The 6,088-nt window shown below is 41.2% G+C and overlaps 1 long non-coding RNA gene across 1 annotated transcript; it reads left to right on the top strand.

Moving 5' to 3' along the window:
- Window positions 1–3,493: 3,493 nt before the first annotated feature.
- LOC138918789 (uncharacterized) lies at window positions 3,494–5,864 on the top strand. The gene is made up of 2 exons (XR_011428541.1): window positions 3,494–3,599; window positions 4,333–5,864. It is a non-coding gene; the product is annotated as an uncharacterized lncRNA (long non-coding RNA).
- Window positions 5,865–6,088: the final 224 nt, after the last annotated feature.

The raw sequence follows: 6,088 nt of genomic DNA on the forward strand, positions 1-6,088 counted from the left end.
TTCCCCCAGGACACGAATGTCTGTCTCCTAATTCTGGTCTCAGCTCTGTCCTTGCTTGACCACCCAGTGTAAACTGACTCTCCACTTCCTGTATGTCACTCTAGATCACATCATCAAGTTTCACTTTCTTCATAGCCTTGATCTCACCACAATATGTCTTGTTTACTTGCTTAACTGTTGTCCTTCTAAATGCGAGGTTTGTGAACTCACCTAATTTGTTCACTGCTGTATTTTCAGCCCCTAGAACAATGCCCAGTGCATAACAGGTATTCAGTAGCTTTTTGTGGAATAAATAAAACCACTCATAGATTTATTTTCTTTTGAAATAGAAAAAGAGAACTTTTATTCATTGTCATAAACATGCATTTACTAAGCACCTACATTCATAGTATTACCACCTAAGGTTTTGCACAAAGAAACTCTTCTTAGGGGTTTTCATAGTTTCTAGGGCTGCCATAACAAACTTCCACAAACTGAATGGCTTAAAACAACAGAAATGTATTCTCCCACCATTCAGGAGGCCAGAACTCCAGAATCAGAGTGTTGGCTGTGTTGATTCCTTCTGGAGGCTCTGAGGGAGAAACCATTCCATTCCTCTCTCCTAGCTTCTGGTGGTTGCCTGCAATCCTTGGCATTCTGTGACTTGTAGATGCATCACTCCAATCTCTGCTTCTGTCTTCACATCACCTCCTTCTCTGTGTGTCCTTCTCTGTCTTTCATAAGGACATTCTCACTGGACTTAGGGCCCATCCTAATCCAGTAAGATCTCATCTTGATCCTTAACTAATTACATGTCCAGTGGCCTTATTTCCAAATAAGGTCACCTTCTAAGGTTCTATGTGGATGTGAATTTTGGGGGGACACTATTCAACCCATAACATGAGGTTACAATACAACACAGAAACTAATAGTCTGCTCTTGCTGTAGTGTAGTGCAGTGGGTTGTTTTCGGGTGGCCAGCAATCATCTCTCTTCCCAGGAGCTCCCCAATTTCCTATTAGGGAATTACCTCTCCCCCTTTGGGAACAGTCTTAGTAGGGATGTAAATCAATATTCCTCATCCTGCTGCTACCAAGGAGCCATATGGGACTCAAGGGAAGACAGCTGGACTCCTGGGATGTTTTATTTTTCCAAATTTTTATTTGTTTATATTTTGACAAGCTTCAAGACATAGCTTTTACTCCATACTAAATTTCCAATGATTTTAGCAGTAGAATTCTGTGAATTCACAGAACATATCAAATAATCTGGGCTCTTGGAACCTTTAATCTTGAGCAGAGGCAAACAAGGACAGGAAGTAAATGCAGTGTGTACATTGAAGCAGCAGCACCTTGAGAAGATCTGTACATTGTTCTTGCTTCCTGGGCTCCAGGAGCTGTCCTCACTCCTGTCTTGTGTCCAGGCCTGGCTCTCCAGCCTCCTGTCCATCCCGTGGGTTCCTGGCTAGCACTCCATTAAAGTCTCTTTTTGCTTAAGTTACCCAGAATCCATTCCTATCATTCGCAACCAAAGAAACTCAATTGTTACACGGAGATCTAAAATTTGTTCAGTACTGTTTTGCCTGCAGTTCTGCATATTTAGCTCTGAGTTCTGACATGCTGAGTTTACTACTACATGAGATACTACCTGCAAAATGTCAATTTCAGCCCAAACCTACAAATTAGTGCAATTACAAGGCAGCGTATTAGCCTTATTATTAATTTATTTATAACCCATCTTGTTTCAAAAGGATTTCATTGTGTTAAATTATCCTACAAAGGTACGGCAAGTAAAAATACATTTAAAATAAGAAACAAAAATGAGACAAAGGGAGAATAAGGAGAAAAAAATGAGATGGAGCCATGAGTGAACCTAATCCATAAAATGATTACCCTGAAGGCCTAGACAATAGGTAGAGGAGAGATACAATGACTTGAGAGGAACTACAGGCTATGGTTGTTGCCATGGTATTTGGAACAATATTTTGTACTTGAAATAGTACCTTCTCAACCTGCATTTCTGTTAAAAAGAGCTTGCAGTCTCTATAGTAAAGTAGAACCATGAGATAATGAAACAACTGGCCACATAGGAACTGCCTAAGCAAATAACAGAAAAGACAATATATTTGCTTAAAGTCTTTAAATTATCACTTTAAAGATAGTAAAAAAAGATCCTGACGTCTGCGTTGTTTCTTTGTTTGGGGGGTTTAACGTTACTAAAAAAAACCCCCTTTAAGCTGTAGTGCCTTATTTTAAATTAATGATAACTTATTTTGTTTTACACAATAGATAGACCTTGGAAAACTTATTTTATAATCTATTTTTACAAATCTAAACATTTTAAATAGAATAGAGGAATTGACTGTTTAAAAGAACACCTAGAATCAATCTTTTTCAAATCAAACATTACTTTCTTATTTATTTTAGTGATATGGGGGTTTCACATATTATAGAAATGCTGGTTCCCCTCTTGTGGTTTTTATAAAAAAAAAGTGAAGCCGAGATTTTAAATGCAAACTCTGCATAAAGATATTGCTCATACATAGTAACATAGTAAACACAATCATAAGATACTGATCATTATTATAATGAAGATTTTCTCATTTTAATATTTATTGCATTTTTTTTTCTATCAAACCTTTGCAAAAAGGATCTGAGGCAACTGTTGAATACATCACAAGTGCCACCTAGTGCTTTCTTTGAAAATAACATTTTTTTAATCTTCAGATACAAGAACAAAACAAGAAGTATGAGGCCTATACGCCCAGGACAGAGCTTCCTTAAAAAAAAGCCTGTTTGTTGTCACTCAAAAAAGGATTGGAAAGAAGAATTTGGAAGTAAGTTCACTTGACTGTAGTCACATCTCCCAATACTGCTTGTTTTTAATTCTACATAGGTTTAGATGGAGTTAAGTAAAGGATATTAAAGAAAGGAAAAATGAAGGCATTTCATTAAAGAAGTAACAGCAATACTTTCAAAAAGTATTTTTTTTCACCTCCCAATAGGAGCTGGCATATCACTAAAGCTCTAAGTTTATCCTCATTATTTTTTGCCCCAAGTCACTCCTCTTTCCAGTTTTCCTGTCTTTAATGCATGGAGACATCTTTGTCGCCATCATCATCATCACTCCCCACAGTCACAATCACAAGAGCTAGCTGAGTGACAATGGTTGCAGTGATGTGGATCAAGGCTGCCCCAGGGAGAGAAGCCCAAGGCAACTGTCCTGGCCTACATGCCAATCTATATGACCCAATTCATATCTAAAGTTATACGACCATGCAATAACCAGACCCCACCTGCCCTGATACCATTTTAATGACTTTTTACATGATCTTTCCTTTGTCTAGTAAAAATAACTCACATACCCACGCCTTTTAAATTTAGCCCTGCCCTCAACACATTGCAGCTCTTCACTGCCCACGGGTCCTATCCCCATGTTGGCAGCTCTTCACTGCCTATCGGTCCTGTCCCCATGCTATTCTCTGAATAAAAGAGCACTAACACCAGACCTTGAGAGTCCAAGAAATCTTTCTTTCGACTCCTCAGCTCGCCAAGCCTGCATCACTTCTTCTGGCGGCCTGTATGGGGATCTTGCTTCACTGGCGTGTGAGCTGAAGTTCTGGTAGGTGTACTTTTCTTCCTTGTGCCTTCCTCTTTTTTGAGGATTGATCTAAACTCACGTCTTCATTGGGAACCGTCTTGGACAGCTGCATGAATCCAAGTTTGCTGCCCATGGCTACTCTATGGGGCAAACCATATCATTCAGCCAGAAAAGCAGTACCTTAAGCCTGAGGGTGATGAAGAATGAATTAATCCATTCCTTCCTAATTCTATCTCTAGTATATAAATTTTACATGGGCACGGGTCAAGCACTTAAGTCATTAGGACGGTCACCAGTCTTCCAGACTCCCATGGCAGGTTTCTTTCGTTAAGGCTGGTTTGGGATCCGTCCCTATGGCTCTTGACCACACTCTGAACCTCAGGAAAGTCCCAATCAGGACTCTAGATCAAGGAAAGTACCAAACTCTAACTTTTGGTTGAGTATGGGAATGCCCTTCTTGGGAGAACGGCTCCAGGATGCAATTTGGTTGGAATGTCCTGCAGACCAGTGGAAAATTCTTTGCTGTTTTTCTCTATTCTTCTTTTATCTCTGGGGCCATTCACCAAGAAACTGTTACTGCCAGGCATAATAGGGAGGATATACAAGGGATGCAATCCAGAGGGACGCCCCCATCAGCCTTTGCTATAGGAACCCCACAGGCAGAACAGTGGGTAGGAAGCTGCCCTAGGTTCAGGGGGGAATTTAAAGGTAATGTACCCTTTTCTTTCACTTCTCTTGTCTTCTTGCTTCCTAGGACCATGGGAACTTCTAATTCCATTCTGAAGAACTCACCTTTGAATCGCCTTTTAAATAACTGGGCAAAATTTGATCTACAAGATCTAAAGGAAAAGAAACATTTTTTACTGTAATACTTTTTGGCCTCAACATACTCTGAATGAAGAAAAATGGCCCATGAATGGCACTTTAATTTTTTTTTTTTAAAGATTTTATTTTTCCTTTTTCTCCCCAAAGGCCCCCGGTACATAGCTGCATATTCTTCGTTGTGGGTCCTTCTAGTTGTGGCATGTGGGACGCTGCCTCAGCGTGGTTTGATGAGCAGTGCCATGTCCGCGCCCAGGATTCGAACCAACGAAACACTGGGCCGCTTGCAGCGGAGCGCGTGAACTTAACCACTCGGCCATGGGGCCAGCCCCCATGGCACCTTGAATTTTAACACTATTTCTCAACTAGACTTATTTTACCGCCGCCTGGAAAAATGGTCTGAAATCCCTTATATTCAAACATTCATGGCCCTAAGTCAAGATTCTGAACTCAGAGCAGTTTGTTGCATGTGTCTAGCTTCCCCCCCGCCCCGCTTCTGGGGTCCTTCTGCTTATGGCAGGGCCATCTGGGGTCCAATAGGACCATCTGGGTGCGCACTCAGAGTGGGAACAGTTGTAGGACTTTATACCCTAAATCTTGGAACTAGTTTGCTGGTGTACTGAGTTGGTTATGAGGATAGGAGACCTGTGATTTATTCTGTAAACTGTCCTGCCAGTGTTGTGTGCCCCAGCATGAGAACTGTTGTGTGACACTTATCTTGATAACTCTTGGCAAGAGGCCATGAGGGCAAGGCCTAATCCCCACTTTTCCTTTCTTTGTATTGTTCTTCACCTCCTCTGTTGTCATCGAGTTGAGATTAAGTTCAGGCTGGGCCTGAGCAGAACCTGGACCCTCTGTGAAATCAAAAACTTGAAAACCTTTTGCCAGGGCCTTAACTCTCAACCCTGGAGCTGGGAGCCACAGCTCTCAGTCAGCTCCAGGCCTTTGCCTCCTGCTTCCCTGGCTCACCTTGTGCTGGCTCAGGAACTAAGTGCCCAGGCTGAGGGGGACTTGACTAAATCTTATAACTATGTCAACACCAGCAGTTGGGCCCACTGTCAGTTGGACACCGGCTTTACCACTATGGGGAACAGCCCAAGCATCCCTGGAGACTCACCCCTCGGGTACATTCTAACTAATTGGAAACAGTTTCAATTGGGTGGGTTATGCCCCAGAAACTCCATCTGGGGGAGTACTTGAGTGGTTTCTCTGTGCCTTTATGATGTAGTTGGACAGGAAGATCAACCTAAATGTCATTTGAGTTACAACCCAGTTTCTGAGAAATCAAGAGGAACTGTCCTTAGAAAATCCTTGCAGGATTGGAAAGCAGCTCTAGAGGCAGTTCAGATTTCACCCAGTTCCTTTATCTGAAAAAGGATTATCATCTCTCCTCTGCAGGAAATGTTATCTAGCCCATCACTAATTCCTACGACTGAATTAAAAAAAGGAAAAAGAAAAAAAAAATCCACAAGCATGCCCTTGCCAAAAAATCTAGTATCTTAAATGTCTTCTCCACAAATATTAGTAAAAAAGCTCAAAACAAAATTTGGATTCATAACTGGTGAGCTTTATATTACTGTGCCTGATTCGTGGCTGTAATTTTTTAAAAAATAGCTGTGGAGACCCTGTGTATGTGTGTCTATATGTATGTTTGATAAGTATTGTATTTTCCCTCTGGATGGTATGGC

The sequence above is a fragment of the Equus caballus genome, chromosome 18 (genome assembly GCF_041296265.1).
Source record: "Equus caballus isolate H_3958 breed thoroughbred chromosome 18, TB-T2T, whole genome shotgun sequence".
Classification (NCBI taxonomy): Eukaryota; Metazoa; Chordata; class Mammalia; order Perissodactyla; family Equidae; genus Equus; species Equus caballus.